At 46.9% G+C, this 19,305-nt stretch overlaps 1 protein-coding gene across 2 annotated transcripts in view; it reads left to right on the top strand.

Moving 5' to 3' along the window:
* Nucleotides 1-17,469: 17,469 nt before the first annotated feature.
* EBAG9 (estrogen receptor binding site associated antigen 9) overlaps nt 17,470-19,305 on the top strand; it is a 202,548-nt gene continuing 200,712 nt past the window's right edge. Inside the window, exon 1 of one of the 2 annotated variants that reach the window (XM_078686873.1) lies at nt 17,470-17,609. The gene's annotated coding sequence lies outside the window, so the exon portion shown is untranslated. The remainder of the gene's footprint in view (nt 17,610-19,305) is intronic. The other variant, XM_078686874.1, reaches the window with a different exon arrangement.

The raw sequence follows: 19,305 nt of genomic DNA, 5'->3' as shown, positions 1-19,305 counted from the left end.
AGACATGTGCTTCAAGGAAAAAACACAGCGGCATGGCGGATGTCGACAATGGCATTTAAAGAACGTGCAATACAAAATAAGGTTATATGGGCAAACATTTTTGTTGTTTTCCCCCAAACATTTTTTTTTAAGTAAATAGAACACTATGAGCGATCCGTACAGGAGAGCTGCATAATTGTGACCAATTGACTACAATCAACAATCTAAGGGGAGAGGATGTAGCCTTACGGCTAGAGCGGTAGGCTTCGAAGCTGGGTAACCTGGTTAGACTCTCAGCAACAACACTCTACATCCTGTGATTCAGGGTATATCACTTAATCTCCCCGTGCCTACCAATAAAAAATGAAGGTGTTCATCTATAACGAAACTGGTGCTCATGTAAAGCGCTCTGATACCCGATGTCTCAGGTCTAGTTCGCGCTATATAAAACTCAAAAAAGAAAAAATCTGAACTTCAAGGTCTGCTTAGCCATACAATATGACTATTCAATGATCAAATTATACAGGTCCTACACACGGTCACTGCGAGGAACCTATGAAGCAATGACTGATGACTCATATGCCTTCCCCATAGGCCTATACACCCAGGAAGCAGCACGTGACTCTTCTGTAGCTACTCTGCGAGTCACTCTTGTGGAATGCTCAAGAGGAACTGACCTTTTTCTAAGCAGAACAGCTTTGAAAAACCGGAAAGAGAATGAGCTTTACTCTGTAATGCTAGGAGTGTTGTCTTTATATCTTTGGCACCTCACCTGTTCTAGGACCCTCCGGTACGCATGCTTGAGCCTGGAACTTCCCATTATCAGAATAAGTGAGTGGATGTGGTTGTCTGCTTGTTGGTCTCTGGTGTTTGTGTGCATGTGTGAGTATGGTTGAGTTTACATGTGCTGGTGTTTGTGGCTGTTTGCATGTGTGAGCAGGTTAGCGTTTACATGTGCTGGTGTTTTTGGCTCTTTGCATGTGTGAGTATGTTTGAGTTTACATGTGTTTGGGAAAAGAATTACAATCAATGCAATGAACTCCCCACTGTATTTATGTCCTGAGTAATTTGCCACAGCCTCCTGTGCACTGAGATATCTACACAACAATATTAACCTCCTCCCTGAAGCTAGGCAACATGCAGAAATGCAATTTCATAAAAACTCATACTTACAGGCCTTGGGGATAGCATTTATACCAGATAAAAGCCAGCCACTCTGTCTCTATTAATGTCAGATTTCTGCATCCGTTATCTCTCTAGAGGAACCATGACCAAGGCTGAGAGGTAAAGTGGGCGTAAAATTAGACTTTAAATTTGCTTTTGAAGTGAAATGAAATCCAAATATTGGCAAAGCGAATGTGTTTGACTTTTATAGTAAATACAGATACACACCATCCAAGCACATGTTGACTCGACATAGATGATACATGCATGTAAACATCCATGCACTCTCAGACTAACACACCTACAGTACCACATGCATACATACCATCGGGCAGACCCCCATGCCGACAGAACAACAGACCCCAGGCAAACAGAACAAGAGACCCCCCCCACACACAGAACAACAGACCCCCATGCAAACAGAACAACAGACCCCCCCCAGGCACACAGAACAACAGACCCCCAGGCACACAGAACAACAGACCCCCAGGCACACAGAACAACAGACCCCCAGGCACACAGAACAACAGACCCCCATGCACACAGAACAACAGACCACCCCAGGGACACAGAACAACCGGCCCCCTGGCACACAGAACAACCGTCCCACTGGTACACAGAACAACAGACCACCCCAGGCACACAGACCAACCGGCCCCCAGGCACACAGAACAACAGACCGCCCCAGGCACACAGAACAACCGACCCCCAGGCACACAGAACAACAGACCCCCATGCACACAGAACAACAGACCGCCCCAGGCACACAGAACAAGAGACCCCCAGGAACACAGAACAAGAGACCCCCAGGAACACAGAACAGACCCCCCACACACAGAACAACAGACCCCCCACACACACAGAACAACATACCCCCAATACACACAGAACAACAGACCCCCAGGCCGACAGAACAACAGACCCCCAGGCACACAGAACAACAGACCCCCATGCACACAGAACAACAGACCCCCATGCACACAGAGAAACAGATCCCCAGGCACACAGAAAAACAGACCCCCAGGCACACAGACCAACAGACCCCCAGGCACCAAGTTCCCTATTTCTATTGAGCAGCAGTTAATGTTAGTAAACGGAACACGTGTCACGTCGAATCGGACAGCTGGAGAAAAACAGATCGGGTGTGCCCTCAGTCCTGGTGACAAGGCCACGCATTAGTGTGTCTGTGTTATTCATCAGGACAGCGACATGTGGCACACATGACATATCACACCCAGTGTCTACATACTGCTAGCACTGGGACGTGTCTATAGATTAAGGTTGTACAATAAACCTTTTGTTCTAAAAACAAACAAAAAACGGGCAAGACAGATTACTTTTGCAGTTTTGTATAAAGCAAACTCTTCCCGAAGGTATTGGAGAGTTTTACATTACAGACAAACAATTTCATTTTTGATAGGCGCGGAGAGATTTATTAAGTGGTGTACCCAGAATGGCCGAGGTTGAGCCAAGGTCGAGAATCGAACCTTGGTTCCCCCTTGCAAAGTCGGTAGCTCTGGCTCTTACGCCACATCCTCTCACAACTTCTAACCGAAAACAGCCTACAAGGATACGCCTGAACATATTTTAGACACAGTTTGGCGCTAATTAAATTAAAAAAGTCTATGTGGTATAAGAAAGAGAGTTTTTGCTGCCATAAAACACACCAGACCGGGTAATACATTTGGTTAAAACGTAAACAGCTGCACGGAAACAATAGTTGCTCTACTTTGTAGTGTAAAACAATGATTTGTATGGCTATGCGCTGTAGTGGAAGATTCCATAGGGTACATTACAATGTGCTGTAAAGCACCACAATGGACATGCTATGCCTGTTGACAATGCATCACATCATTTACTGTGGCCAAAGGTACCGGCTACAGAGCAGGTATTTTGGCACGGATTACAGCAAATGTAGTGAAACGCAAGTGTATTTTTAATTCCAAATACACACACTTTCATACACTCATGAATTGTCTAATGCAATGTTTTAACTTTGTGCTGGAAAATTTTAAAGTCTTTATTTTTAAAAGAATCCTGTTTTGACTTGAATACCTGCAATGAGTGTACTGCTTGACATTCTCTTTGTGGACAAGGCAATTGGCCTCAGACTACTTTTAATTTCTGTGAATAAGCATAGATTAAAATTGACTAAATACATTTTCATTGAAATTGAATTGAATCATGACTCAGCTCGGGCCAGTGGAGTAATTATCTCTCACCTACATCATACCGGCAAACTACCTTTCCAACAAAGTCTTTACCTTGTTGTGCCTTTACCACTCATTTTTTAGCACGCACATTTTTACCACATGCATGCCTTTACAACGCATGCCTTTACCACAGAGTTGAGGGTGTGGGGGTCTCCCCCCACAAATACATTGTTTTGATATATAAAAGCAATGCATGGTAATGGCCTGCGTTGTAAAAGCATGTTCATGTTAAAAACATGCATGGTAAAAAATATGTGGTAAAGGCATACGATGTCTTTACCTGCGATGTACCGTTGAACAGCCCACTATACCATACTGTTGACTACTTGGGTGTGTCCTTCCACCGCCAGTCGAGTGCTTGCATTGAACCATATGAGGGACTTGTATAGTCCTCTCTGTCCGCTCCTGCTGGCTCCTGCCTTTGTGTTTTGCTCTAACGTGCTGAGCTTGGAGGGTTGTCAGGTCTCGCAGCTGGCTTGCCTCATGCAACCAATAGCACATCTTTAGCGATCCCTGGCCTCACAGGTGACAAAAGCAGAGCCAAGAACAGACGGCAAACAGCCCCCACTGGGACATTACATTCTGTTTGGTAAATAAATGCATTCAGGAGTGCAGCACCCTTGAGAATACATCATACAATGAAACAAATAAAATTAACACTTTTTTAAACTTGATGCAATGCTTAATTGTTGTAAATGCGTGAAGCACATAAGCCTGACCTCAGCAAAATGGTGAAATTATTATTTCTCTATTATTGCGAGGGCATGCTACAAAAAATTTAAAAAATGCCACCTAAGCATGGCATAACATGCTCGCAATAACAATTTAAAATAAAAAAAATTGCAATCAAATACAACTGTGATAGCACAGTATTGGCCTTTCTTAGGAGGTAAGTGTACATAGAACACATAGAAATCCAGTTTAGTTTAAATGTGTGTCACAGGGAAATGCGCTTCTTATTGGCACAGAGAATAGGCATTATTGGCTCTGAACTACTGTAACCTTAAGACAAAGTTTAAAACCATATGGATGAATACAAAACAGTAAGAGGATAGTCGAAAAGGACAAAATATTGAAAAAGTAAATTATCAGCTCACCATCCCTGGTACTGAAGTGAGCTTCTTCTTAGGCAGGTGTGTATATATATCAGGCAAAATGTCTCCACTCACAGCACAGGGCAGTCATTGGATAAGGGAATAAAATGGACTGATCCTTGCACCATGCTGTGTGCAGAAGTGGGCAGACGCAATATGTGAATGACTGCTGCACAGATCTATGGATGAAGAGAACTGACCAAAAGCCCTTTTATGTACGTACTCCTAATGAATGATGATGTGCCAGTCACCTCAATGTGTCAAAGGTGTGGTGGTTTCTTATAAGTAAGTGATCATAAGCGAAAAACTGTTAACAATTATAAGGCGTTTACTAAATCAATAACATAGTTCATATTGAATATATGGTCCATATGGATCAATACCTGTGGGTATGACCGCTACTGTGTTTATAAATCTCTTTTTTGTAAATTGTATTGTCATTTATAAATAAAGTTTCACTTTTATTTATACGCTACACTTCAGTAACATAAACTACTGTGATGCAATCAGGATAGAATTCATGTGGCATCACTTCCTTCGATTTGGGGTCAACGGTCATATGACACGGAGTCAACTGTGATGTCATTGCATTGAGGTCAAAAGGTGTGTGATGTCACTTGCACGTCATCTGAATTTTTGATGAATCAAAGTCCATGGTGCTAAGGTTGTGTGTATTTGCTCACTGAACAAAAACCTATTGACTTTACCAAAAGTTGTTTTGATGGCACCCCTCCATCTCAGGTTTCCTCCCCAGCTCCCAGCCCAGTCCCCTTGTGCCTTATAGGTACTACATCTAGAGTATAAAAAGAACCCTAGAAAGTTCTACGCAGCACTGACCCTAGGAAACGAACACTCTATGCAGGATTCGTAGGTCCTTTAAATGTAATTCTAAAGAGAGAAGTCTGTATATTTCAGATCCAGAATCGAAGAAAGGACTTGTGTGGTCTTGAAAACTAATGCCCTGCCCGTTGAATATTAATTTGAACAGAAATCGAGTGGGTGGCAGCCAGGCACTTGTTTTCGATGGTTTGTGAGTTTCCCCCCAAAAAATATAGAGGTAGTATAACTAGTCCCCCCTTTGAGGAAATCTCTCAACTTCCTCTAGAACCAAACCGCCTCCACCCCCAGACTTATGACGCAGCTTTACGAGATCTACAGAATGCTGCCCGACACACCTTTTATCCTCAGTTCAAACATACAAGGCCTGCTTAAATACTTTTACGGCAAAGCGGTACACGTGTACAGAGTGCGTGTGAAGATGCCACTGTACAATAAAAGTGCATGTAGTTCTCATTTGTAACTGAGGACCTGCTCAAAAGGGGATCGGCCATCCCCAGAACTGCCTCCTCGCACAGTCGTAACTTCGTAAGTGCACCCATGAAAGTATGTGTCCTGAACCTTCATATATAATTGTTATATCCCTGTATCAGTATTCTTCTTCTTTATGACCATCTTATATATATATTAGGTTAATCTTTATCTTTGTTATTAATATGCTTCTCCTTTAAGCCTTTTGTACATGTCATTGTTGCTTAGAGATATTAGAATGTTTAGGCTCTTGTGGCTCACTTGAGACTGGAGCTTGATAGAGAGACACTCTGGCAGTTAGAGAGCTGTACTTATTATAAGAATAAATCTACTTAAACTATTGGACTGGATCTATCTTCTTTGGATGCAACATAAACTTGGCGACGAGGTGGTCTAGTCAGCCCTCTTTGGACCCACATCCAAATCTAAAACTGCAATATTCATCAACATCTTCTACATCAACTGCCAGACTGCAGTGCCCTCCTCAAAACTTCTTCATTCATGAAACTTCAATCAACAATATTGAATTCAACATTCAACCAGCACATCTCTTCAAGATAAGTTATTTTATCTTCTAATTGAAAATTAACTGCAATTTCAGCTTTGATACCTATTTTTGAAAACCCACAAATTTGAACTTACTAAACTTTGAACTCTACTTAAACCTCAACTTGATTTCATACTCCTATTTTCAAACTGAAGCCTTGTGCACTCCGTTAAGACATTCGCTGATTGTTTTGATTAATTGCTGCACAGCACAGCACAGACACAAGTAACCCTTCACTTTTGAACTCGATTATCACATAAACTCTTTCACTGCATCAGCGCTTTGATTGCTGCGGCCTCTACTTTGGATTCTGTCTGGCAAATAACGAGTAAAATGATTTTATTGCATTTGTACAGAGGTTTATGATTGATATTGACGCATTGCTTTGACTTCGGACGGTCAAAAAAATGCAATTTTGAGGCTCGCGCGGAACTTTATAAACACCAACAATCTTAGCGTCCTTAATTATTGCAGCCTCTGCTTTGAATTCTATCTGGCAAATAACGAAGAAAATAATTTCACTGCATACTGAAGTTTCCGATTACTATTATCACATTGCTTTAACTTCAGACAGTTTAAGGTGCAGTTTTGAGGCTCGCGTGGAACTTTTCAAACACCAGCGTCCTTTAATCTTTGGATGCAACAATAATAAAACAATTTAATTAAAAAAATAACGGTCACTTGTCTTACCCAGTTCGGAACCGTGTGCTCGAGGGAGACGACCGGCCTTCCGACTGCATGATGAAGGGGGTACTGGAAACTACGGTGAACAAATATGGCCCCTACACAGATACACCTGACCTGGCAGGATCAACAGAGGCAGGCAGGCCTGGCCGGAGAGATAACAGGGCAACACGTCCCACCAAGAGGTGCTGGCGCGAGCACGCGCACTGACGCGGGTCGATGCCAGGACCGGGCTAATGCCCGCCTTTACTCCTGACACCTTCCGAGCGGTAGACGGACTAGCCAATCCTGGCGCTGAGGGCACATTTACGACTCGCCCTTTTTCAACCTGTTTCAGCGGCGGCGCTGCTGTAAGAAGCAGCACCCCCTTGGTCCCTCTCTATGGGGAAAGTCTAGCGGGCATGCTCGGGCAAGGTGGCACCATAACTGGTCATGCGCAGTACTGCTGCAGCTGAGTGTGGACTGTCACTCAAGCTGCAGCAGCCCAGCCAGCCCCACCCCCTGCGCACTCCCGATTGAGTCGGGTGTGTCCCACTCCCGGCGGATTCCCAGCCGGCAGTGCTAATAATAACAACACAGAGGTAATTACCAAAAATACCACGGTGCGCCCATGTGGCTTAGTGGGGCTACGCCCCTACGCCCCAATGGACGCACCGCTGCTGTTCTCACCACTGTGTGTCGGCCTCTTTGAGCTGTAATCACGGTGCCATCCACTCAAGTGACTGTCCATTCCTCTGATTCATAAGGTTGATGAAATTTCCAGCCTGGGCACCGATCCTTGATGACCGCTTTTTATACTACGCCCAAGGTGGAGGCTTTGCCCCCTCTGCATGCGGTCGCCTTTTTGTTGGCCGTTCTCTGCTTCTGTTGCGCTCTTTTGGCATCCAGCCTGGGCGGCACCCACTCGGGGTCTTCAGGGATTAGATCTCGTGGCGAGCGCTTTAGCAGGAGCAAGGCTGGGACGCATCCAGTTGTAGAGAGTGGTGTTTGCTGTTAGGCGAGCAGGAATTGCTGCAGACATGGCTTGCGATCTTGATGCTGGTCCACAACGATTTTGAGAGGCCTATAGAGGGTTCTCATGAACCGCTACACCTCGCCGTTAGCTTGAGGCCACTGTGGGGTGATGCAGCGGTATCGGATGGCTCTCCTCTCCAGGAAGTTGTGGAATTCCTGCACCGGAATGATGGCCATTGTCAGATTTTCTCTTGTCGGGCAACCCAAACGTGGCGAAGATCCTTTCCAGGGTCAGTTGCACATGTATGAATGCCGTGGAGGGCAACAGCTCTACCAGTGGGAACTTTGAGAAGGAGTCCATGACGACCATAGTGTGCCTCCCATCGGGAAAGCTCCAAAACTGAACACTTATCTTCGTCCAGGGTGGGCAGCACGGTTTCTCTGTGATTACTGGCGCTGGAGCAGGTTCGCCCCCGGTGATGGTGCACGGGTGGCAGTGTTGGACTTTCGCGTCCACCATGTTGTCCATACTGGGGAATCATACCTTCGCCCTCAGACTGGCCTTTGTCTTGGTGGTGCCTTGATGTCCCTGAGGGCGAACGCGACCATTCGCTGGCAGAGGTTCTTCGGCACGACAATTCGCTGTCCCCTTAGGACTAGCCTGGACCCACAGACACTGAGTTTGTGCTGCACTCTCCGGAGTTGGAGTTGGGAGTTATGGTCCTCTGCGGTTAGCTGAGAGATTCTGTCCAGGAACCGATGCCACCGTCCCTTTTCCAGGGCCTCTTTCACTCTTGTCAGCGTGTCATCCTTGTCTGTGGCACTGTGGAAGCCTTCTTTGGTCACTGCTACGGGGCAGGCGCTGTCTTCCACCATTTTCATGAAGGCCTCGTGCCGGCGTGATCTTCCTGTGGTGACTCACCAGTCTTTGCCGTGGGGTGCCGGGAGAGAAAATCGGCAGGGTTGTTGGCCCCGGGTCTGTACATCAACTGAAAAGAGTACGCTTGCAGCTGAACTGCCCATCTCTCGATCCACGGGGGTGTCAGGCATGCCGACCCGCTGAACAGTGGTAGTAGGAGTTTGTGGTCTGTTACCACCCAGAAGGGATGGCCGCATAGGTACAGGTGGAAGTGCTGGCATGCACACCTGATGGCCAGGGCCTTCCGCTCTATTTGAGCGTACCTGGTCTCCATCTGGGATAGCACCCTTCTGGCGTTTGCCACGGGGCGCAGACTCCTTTGGTGTCTTCTTGAAGGAGAACTGCCCCTAGCCCGAAGGGCTAGCATCAATCACGAGCTCTGTCTTCCGTTTGGGGAGGAAATATGCCATAGTCATCTAATCCGGTAAGGTTTACTTGATGTTTTAAAACGCTGCTTCCTCTCTTGGCATCTACTCCCAGGACGTGCCGGTCATTGTCAGCTGCGGGAGAGGTTCCACCACAGTGGCGAGATTCAGGATGAACCTCCTGCAGTATATCGCCATCCCGAGGAAGTTCCTTATTTCTGTGGGATTCTGTGGGACGGGGGTGCTCCGGAATGCTTCAGCTTTGTGGGGATCGACGCGGAGTCTGTCTTGTGAAAAGACATATCCAAAGAAGTCTATTGACCCTTGGTTGAAGGTGCACTTTTTCTTATGAAGTGTGAGTCCACAGTCAGCCAGCCTCTGTAGTGTCGCCCGGAATCGGATATGGTGTTCTTTGAGGCTTTGTGAATAAATCAGGATGTTGTCCCTTATGTTGAATATGCCTAACAGGCCTGAGAAGGCTTCTTTGATGGTGTTTTGAAAAACCTCTGCGGCGGATGACACACTGAAGCTGAGCCGGGCACATCTCCTGAGGCCGACATGCGTGGAGAACATGGTAATGTAGCGGCTTTCTGGCGTCAACCAAAACTGGTGGTATCCGGAGTTCAGATCGAGTTTGGTGAACCACTGTGCCCCGTTCCAATCTGCCACAATATCGATCATGGTTGGTGTTACGTGTCTCTCTCTCCAGATGGCCTGATTTGGAAGCCTCATGTCGACACACAGTTGAATGGCGCCAGGTTGTTTTGGCTTCAGCTACATGACTAACGGGGACACCCTTGGCGTGGGTCCAGACACCGTTTCTATGACCCCCCAGGCCCTCAAGGTCTTGCAGGTCTTTCTCGACCACAGGGTGCAGAAGAAAGGGTATGCACCTGTGCCTAAGGGCCCTCGGCTGAACTGCCTTGTCGATATGAAGCTTTATTTGGCATCCTTGCAGGTTGCCTAGCCCATGGAAGACCTGGGGGCATTCGCTCAGCATGTCTTTGGCGTGGTTTTCATGAACCTGATTGGCAAAGAACACCAACTCCAGGTCTTCTGCCGTGTGACATCCCAGTAACGTTCCTTTTTTCCCTTTGGTCATGTGGAAATTCATCATCATGGAATACTCTGCACTGGATACTTCGATCTCCATCATCCCCCGGAGCGGTATGGGTTCTGTGCCTCCGTATGTGTAGATCTTGGCCGCGCTCGGTGTCTGGCGAGGTTTGGGCGACAGCTGCTCATACTGGTCGGAGTCCATCACGTTAACTGATGCACCTGTGTCTATTAGGGCTTGGACTGATGTTCCGTTTACCGTGATGTTGCACATCAGGGGTGTCTCCTCAGTCCTGGCCTTCCTGCAAATGATATGATGAACAAGTCATCGTCGTCTTTGTAGTAGTCTGTCGCACCTTATCCTAGGGGTGCTCCTGGGTTGTTGTGCTCTTCCAACGTGAGGTTCCTTAGGGTTGTCGAGTGCCCTCTGGACGCACCTCTGCGCGAGCGCCCTGCTCCGCTCCAGGAGACACTGGCATAGTGATTGGCCTTGCCACACTTCACTGCAAGCAGGTTTGCCCTCTCCCCGGACACCTGACTTGCTCCTTGTGGTCATACCCACACTGCCCACAGTTGCCATTTCGCTGATTTCTGGTACCCCGCCTCTGGCCTGGGCCAGGTCGCCTCTGCCCGACCTCTACTGTCTCTTCCTTGACCTGGACTATCATCTGCGTCGCCGCGGCCCGAGTGTTCCTCACACGGATGGCCTCCGTCTCTTCGGCCCGCTTGTCGGACAGCTCATGCGAGCGGGCAAGGACCAGGATTTCGTCCTGGGATATCCCTGGTTGTCGGAGCATCTGGTGCCGCAGCGCGACAGACTTACATCCCTGGCTGATTTGTGCCCTGATCTCTTCATTTTGGTTGAAGTTTGTGCATAAGCTTGCCAACTTTCGGGGCCAGGCGTAGGACATGTCCACTGTCCCCCCCTCCGTTTGGCAGGCTTGGCGTAGTTTGAAACGCTCGTAGTCCGGGTTCATTTGTGGGTCAAAGTACCTATTGAGGGCCAGGATGGCGGCGTCATACTCGTGGGCTGCTCCAGTGTTGGGCAGTGTCTCAAACAGCTCGTAGAGCTCGTCCCCTCCAAAGTGCATCAGCAGGGATCACTTCACCGTACCATCCATCTCGCGGGTCCCTGTGAAATAGTGATTAAGGCGTCCCACCCAGAGCTTCCATCAGGGCGCAGCTGTGGCGTGGTCAGCTAGCTGGCTGAATGGGGGTTAGGGCGTCACTGACGCATGAGAGTGTGGGTTAGCTAGTGCTAGGGCCTGTGGTGGCGGAGGGTCCCCCATGCTGTACTGGGTCTGATCTTCCCTGGATGCGACAGCACCTCCCTGTGCAGGGGGTGGGGTGGCCTTGCGACTCCCCCTTCTTGGACACTGTGCTCTCTGTCCCCGTGCGCCTGTCGTGGGCCCCTTGTGATCCTTTTTACTAACCTTATTTCTTGGTGGAGGCTTTTCTTGCTTTGGTGGCTGCTGGGCACCTGTGATCCGATTTCACCTTTATTTTCACTTCTCCCTGTGTTACTTTTCGTTGCTGCTCCTGAGCCCCCAGCGCAGTGATATTCATTAAATGCAGCATCCTCCAAGCGAAATTAGGCCTCCTCGTAGGCCCTTGGGGAATTTTGCTGATTCAGGCCCAGGACCCCACCCTCGCTCAACGTGTCACTTGCGGGTGAGCTCTTGAGTGGCAGGCGCAGGCAGGAATGCCGTCCGCTCAGACGCGGATCGCCGCACACTGCTGCATGCGCTCTCACAAGGGGCGCCCCAGACCAGAGTCGCAACTGCGGCAAGTGGACCAAAGGAGGGCATGGGCAGTACGGAGCCTCCCAGCCGATGCAGCTACACGCTGGTAGCCAAGGCAATACGTCGCCGGTGCCAGGGGAAAGGCGCGAGGGTCTGTTCACACCTTGTCGCCAGTGTGGTGTGTTTGAAAGGTATGCCACAAGGACTGGCAGCGCGCAGCAAGAAGGGCACACAAGACACACAGTTACAGTCTCGGCTGAAGGTCACGTGCGACCTGGCGCCTGTTTATCTATCCCCTCGGACGGCGCCCAGTCACGAGGGGTGATACACTTTCAACAATGTCAGGTATTAGCCGGGTGGCCTCTCTACACTTCTGTAACAAAACTGGTGCTCCTGTAAAATGCTCTGATACCCAATGTCTCAGGTCTAGTTTGCACTATATAAAACTATAAAAAATAATTTCAAAAGTACACAAGTCAATATTCTCTACTGCCTACATGCCAACAGACCCTACTCAGACAGAAAACTCCCGATTTTTATCGCTGTCTGCCACCTGAAATAACTCCTGATTTAATTAAAGTCAATGGGAGAAATGGACTCCCCGATTATTTTCGGTTTGAAATGTTAGCACATATATACAGTCCTGCCAAGTATCACGCATCAGGTGTGACGCTCACGCATTTCAGTGCGGTGTTCCACATCACCGCAATGAAATGCATTGTCACGCATTTTGCCACCTGCCAGCGCGTGCCACCTGCGGCCCTTGTGCACCGGCTCTACTGCTCCCAAGAGACGTGCTGCGTTGCTGGGCTGAGTTCCTACATAGTTAAATCCATCTGCTCTCAGATCTGGAGTGGCTGAGAGCGCAACAATGTATCAAATCTCTGCCTTGCCTGTGTCACCTGGCAACATTGCGGCAATATTCTGGCTGCTGCGACGGAGCAGCGCGGTTTTAACACAGTCGACTCACTCACTTCTGCCAATTAGGGGGGGGCTGCCCACCCATCAGTCGATGCTACTGCTTTCAGTCAGAAACCGGTCCTCGGAAGCTTGTTTCCGGTCCAGGGAAGACATGGCTTGGCAGTTCGGGCTGGACTGTTCCCATGAGGCACAGGGTCAGACTGATTTGCATATAGCCATGTCTGAACTGGGGTGGCAGAGTGGGCTAAAGAACGGTGATGGATTAAACCCAGATCTTTTGACTGGGTGTGAGTGTTTGATTGGTTCAGATGCTCCGTCCATTACCACCCCCTTTTGTACCGCTTTCAGTCACACTGTGGCACACCATGGGGGCCGGTATTAACATCCGGATGTGCCGGTAGAGTGCCATCACGTCCGGAGGAAAAGGAAGTAGGCAGAAGTGGCGGGGGACTCAAGTCGACGAGACTCGAGTCTCTGCTGCTCTCTCAGTGGCCGCCCGCCTAGGCGGGCGCTAACACTTGACACTACTGCAGCTCAGCTGGCCAGCGGCGCCGGGGGCCGGGACGAGTCAGTGGTCAGCAGTCCTGCTGCTCTGGATGAAGAACAGGCTGCAGAGTCCATGCATCGATGCAGCAGCAGTGCAGTCTGACACGGACCGCATTTGTCATGACCTCTACAAGTAAGTACTGTTTTAGTCGGTGACACTATACAGGTTAGCACGTGCATGCAAAATAGTAGCAAGATAAAAGTCACGGCAACTCAAGTATTTTAACCTGAGGCACCATATAGTCCAGGGGTCACTTCAGCAGGGCCCTGCATTATCAGGTGGGACTGGGAGCCATGGTGTAAAGGGAACAAACACAGAGCAGGAGATGGCACAATAAACAACTGGGGGACAACTTAGGGAAAGGGGGTCACGTGAGCCAGAAAGGCTGTGAATACAGGAACAATTAGTTCTCGAAAAAAGAAATACGGGTAGGCCAGCCAGAAGGTGAGACAGCACCTCCGCAGAGAGGTAAGAACTGAGGAACCCTTTGCATTATTACAGCCCACTCTTCCCCTTAGTCCTACAAAGCACTGCGTCAGGTATTTACACCCACTTGCCTGTAGCACCTAGTACTAACTACATGAGTCATGATCTCATCTGAAAAAAATAATTTCACTCAAACAGCATCGATCTGCAGGGCTGCTCTGTCTGATCATCCTTCCGGAGTCAGTGAGCCCGAGTACTGGTTTAGTTTTATCTCTGCTCAGCTCTGTGAGTCTCATCTAGGGCACCAGACCACTGTAGTTGGGTATTATCTTCAGGGTCAGTGCGTGACCGTTAACAGGGGTGCTCTGCAGCAGTTTCAAGAAGTTCTTGGACTGTCTTGTGCTCAAATGGCTGTAATTTCTGTTATTTAGAAGTTTCCCTCGTCTTCATTGCATGATTTATGCTCGCGAGAAAGTGTCACTCATAGTCGTTGAAATGTCACTCATAATTTCACTAAAAATTATAAAATGTCACACATGGCAATCTCAAAACTTGGCAACTATGTATATACTCCATGGCTGCCAAGGTTTCAGATTGCTTATGTGTGACATTTTCATAATTTCAGTGTAATTATCAGTGACATTCAACGACTATGAGTGACAATGTCTTGCAAGCAAAATCAAGCAATGAAGACGACGGAAACATATAAAATATTATCCTCCTTCTTTCCCCTTGTGGGGTTTCTCTCTCTTACTCTGGGTAAAGGTATTGATGAAGAAAAATAAGTGATGACCTCCAAAAATTAGTGTTGGTAGGCCCCATCTGCAACCACAGGTTTAAACTAAGCATTGGCTGGGGGTGTCCGAGGAGATATAATGCTGACATAGTGTACTGGGACTGATTGCTAAGTTCTATTGTTTTGCGCTCCAATTCTTAAGTGCTATGTCAGCTGACGTAAACCTATGGAAGAAAGGAAAGTAAGTACCACTGTTAAGCATGTCACCCATCCGAGGGGATGCATAACATCACTTCTTTAGCTACTGAGTTTAAAGAGAGGATTAGCCAAGAAGGTAAGGGATCTATCACCACCACACTTGGCAACTACAACAAACACTCACTATCGCACTCCACCAAACACCTGTCTTGACACACATAATTATTCTAACAAACACAACTGTACACCACCAAATAAATAACATCACACACACCCAGTCAAATTATGAGGAAAGCTTGCACTGCTGAATCTTTGTGTGGTGGGATGAACGTTTTCACCAATTTATGTGTGTGTGTGCTCTGCTACCGCAGGTGCCATTATTGAGATCTGTAAACTCTTCGATAGTGCACCACTACTCCAGGGTCTCTTTACTAGACTCTGAACTGTCCCATGATGGCGCCATGAGTAGCCAAAATAGCATTTTGTTCAATACTTAAAAGCTGCACATTACACTTATAAACTTTCAGAAACAAAGCGTTGCTTTAACAACATTAACCTCTTTTTTTCTTCTATGTTTGAGCTATTCATTTCTTTTATGCTCCTTCCATATATCATCCATCCCTAATTCTTTCTTACTTTTTGTTTTAATCTTTTTCTTCCTTCCATAACTTCACTTCTCCCTTTCGGTCCTTTTTCTGCCCTTCTTTCACTTCCCTTCCTTTCTGTCTCCCTCATTTTCATTATTTACACTTTTTTTTATTTTACAATAATATGCAATTGTTAATGAATTTCACAGTCATGCATACTTGCACTTATTGAAAACAGTCATGTGCGGCCAGTCCCACGGTATGTGAATAGCACACTGCTGCATTATTTACGTGGAAAATATTTGAAATGCTCTGCTCATGCACAGGCTCTTTGAGCCAGAGCTGGCCCCTGGCTCGGCTCTGGCTCAACTCTCCCTCTTATTTTGTTGCCTCATATACCTGGCAAACTCCACTTGTAACAAGAAACCGTCCTAGTTTTATGCTGCCTCTCCACGTCTGCAGTAGTGTGGAGCCTGATTAAGCTAGATAGATTATTAACCCCTTCTATGCTAATGACAAGGTCAGCTCGTCATGCAGTACACTGGACCTGTGCTTATGACGAGCTGACCTTGTCATGAACAATGGGAAATATTAATCTTCAGCACAGGAGAAAAATCTCCATAGCATTGAAGGTGTTAAACTGAAATAAATACAGCAGCTCGCCTCATCCCATGCACAACGTCAAGATAACCATCAGCAGACTGGTAGAGTCGCATACAGCAGGAGTGATGCTGCCCACGGGCACGGCTGCTCGCTCCAGAGTTACAGGAAGGGTCATAACGCGGTGTCACTTAGTCTGAACGAGGAGTACACAGCCCAGGAAACAATCAGAGAGCTGCCGCCCCCTGACCCAATAAACTCTAATGTGTCCTGTAGAAAAGAGTTGTTGCGATCACATGAGCAGCTGGTAAACGGCCTCACACTATAACAGCTGCTCTTCGTTTTTAATCAGCACCCAGCTCTGCCCAGAATGTACACTTACCTGGACCCTGTCCGTTTGGCGACCCGTTTGTTGTGACAGCCAAGTCATGTGAGGATGCGCCAAGGCCGGGCTGAGAGTGAGACTAGGTTGATGCATGCAGCCAGCCCCCCGGCCGTGGCGCGGTGGGGGCCAACTCAGACTAACAAACGATACATTTTTTGCAATGCTTCAGTAATGTGCAGCTGGCGGAGGTCAGATTACTCTCAGTTTGTTCACTGCATGCTGCTTCACCTAATGGAACATAGCTTCTACTACCATGGTAGGTTGCACTTCACAGTCTAAGTCACGCATTTGCGGGCCAATACATTTCAGTGCGGTAATGCGGATTACCACACTGAAATGCGATAGCGTCACGTCTGATGCGTGACACTTGGCAGGCCTGCAATAGGAGAGTATTAGTAATACTCTCCTATTGGAAGCACAGTGCGATTATAGCAAGCCACGTAGTTGTTCTTGGCGCGCTATTTGCATGAATAATCCTGTTTCAGAGTGGTGAAGCAAACACCAGCACTAAAATGTTTTGTCTAACCCCTGATAAGTGGTACTAACTTGGCTGCATTAGACCCAAATCAGAAAGGAAATTCCTGATTTTTGAAGCCAAAAAATTGCCTACTTTTGGCTCTCTCCTATCAAATTAACTCTCCTTCAATAGAAACCAATGGGGGAAATACATTCTCCAGATATTTTTTTTAATCTCCCACTTCCCTCTTCTAAAATTATGGTATGTATGGATAGACGAGCCCGATTAGGCTTTGCCAATACTTGTTAGCTCAGCTGCTGTTTTACTCTGTCCCTACCAACCACCGCTCCACGAATGGACAATTACAGCTGCCACTGGCAACGTCGCCCAATTCTGAAGCGCCAACGTTTCCCAGAGAGACTCGAGAGGAGGAAAATATACAAATAACTTTGAAGTAACCTTCTCACATGGCGGATTTAAACTCTCAAGTGGTCTGCTTTCTGCCGCGCTTCTCATTTAGATCGAAAATGACTCCGTTCCATGATGGCGGTGGCGTTGACTCCGCTCTGCCTCTTGTACTTCCGGGTGTTCCCGGTCCGGGCCTGCGCTGTTAGTACAACTGTTGACTGCGATGGCTTCCCCGAGCGGCGGCTGCAGCGGCGCCCTAGGATAGGAGCCTGCTGGGGCCCGGAAAGGGGAGCAGCGGAAGAAAAGAGGCCGAAAATAGGTGAGGACATGCCCGGAATGTACTGGGCTGCTAGAAAATCTATTTTGTAATCTCATCCTGTGCAGCGTGTGCACACCTCCCAATACTGGTGCCACTGATCCCTCCTATTGCAGTGGGATCACTTACCGGCCATATTGCTTATATTTGGGCCGCTGACTCTACCTTTTACACTAGGCTTTTCTTTTTGCTCCGCCTTTATTGTTGTCATTTGTTAATTTTAGCAGACCTACTATACCGCGTTAACGTATCCTCCAGAGGTAACGTGCTTAGTTTGCAGTTTGGCCCATGAGCATACACGTCTATAGGGACCACGTTCCTTATCCTTTGTTTACCATGTGGTTCCATTTGATTATCTCCTCGACCTTTAGGAAGGCTGGTTTGAAACAGCGAACAGCTCAGCCAGAGGTGGGCGAGGAAGATCCGAGCCAAGGCTGTGGATTGGATTTAAGGGCCTGCGCCCAAACCGAGTCCTGAAAGTAGTTGGCATGAAAATCATGCAGCAAACTTCATCTAAAAATGTCTTTTCAAATATCGAAATTGTCTATTTCATTCAAATGCAGAAGCGTTTCACCTCAGTAAAGATTTGTATAATTGCATTTAGAGGCATTATTAACTGATAGTTTTGAAACTTGAACTTAGGCTCATTCCTGTGCCAATTGCAATATGCCATTAGTGAGCACGGAGTCAAATCAGTTTTCATGTGTACCCTACTTGTGACCTACATTCGTAGCATACGTGGAGCAACTTTATAATCTAATAAATCAATGACGAGATTTTTGTACAGTGCATATCCTGAACTCGTATTTCAAGGTGCTGTTCAGGAAAAGCTCATGCACTGAAATATAATATTTGTTCTACGATTACACAATTTATTGAAATGAGGAAGCCTGGATTGCCCCTAGATTTCCACTATATGTCCACAGTTTCTTCCCCCTTTTTAACTCCAAAGGTGAATCCTTGCCTCTTGTGGTTAGAGCATGGTGGCAGGCAGAAGCCACTCCAGGGTCCAGGAAGTTCTCTACTTGTTCCAGGCCTCTGGCTTGAGCATTGAGTGGCTTGGGCACTCCTACTCAACATTTGTATTCAACAGCAGTACCATATGTGCATCATAATCATTGCAAGTTGTGAGGTAGAGGGTGGGTATTTGTTGCATCTTGTAAATATCATTAACCAAGGCTGAAGTATTTATCATATTTGGTTAATGGCTCCTATTCTGAATTTTCAACTTAGAAATGAGGCATAACATGGTGAATCTATGACACACCGAATTCTGCATCTTTTGTAGTAGGTATGCAGAATTTGCTTTTGCATAATTATGTGAAATATTTGGCAGAATTTAAATAATTATGCAAAATGCAAATCTGTGATTTCACTGTATATTTTAGCATGAAATGCATTCTTGCGCTTAAAAAACCCAAACCCACTGCGTTCAATGGGGACTCGCATTAGTTCAAAAATCTTTATTTAAGCACTAGGCCATGAAAGTACATAAAACAGTTAAACAATCTTTAAACATAAAAAAATATAAAATCAAGAATTAATGATGAGGAATTATTCACCCAATCTCTAACATGCATAATCAAGTATGTTGAATCAACACGACCGAGCATAAGCTAGTTAATCCATTATTCAATGACCAAACAGTGACATAAAATCCTCGCAGAGGTAAGCTTAGGGCAAAACTAGATATTTAGAC

The sequence above is a fragment of the Lissotriton helveticus genome, chromosome 4_1 (assembly GCF_964261635.1).
Source record: "Lissotriton helveticus chromosome 4_1, aLisHel1.1, whole genome shotgun sequence".
Classification (NCBI taxonomy): domain Eukaryota; kingdom Metazoa; phylum Chordata; class Amphibia; order Caudata; family Salamandridae; genus Lissotriton; species Lissotriton helveticus.
This window is presented reverse-complemented; position numbering and strand designations above follow the sequence as displayed.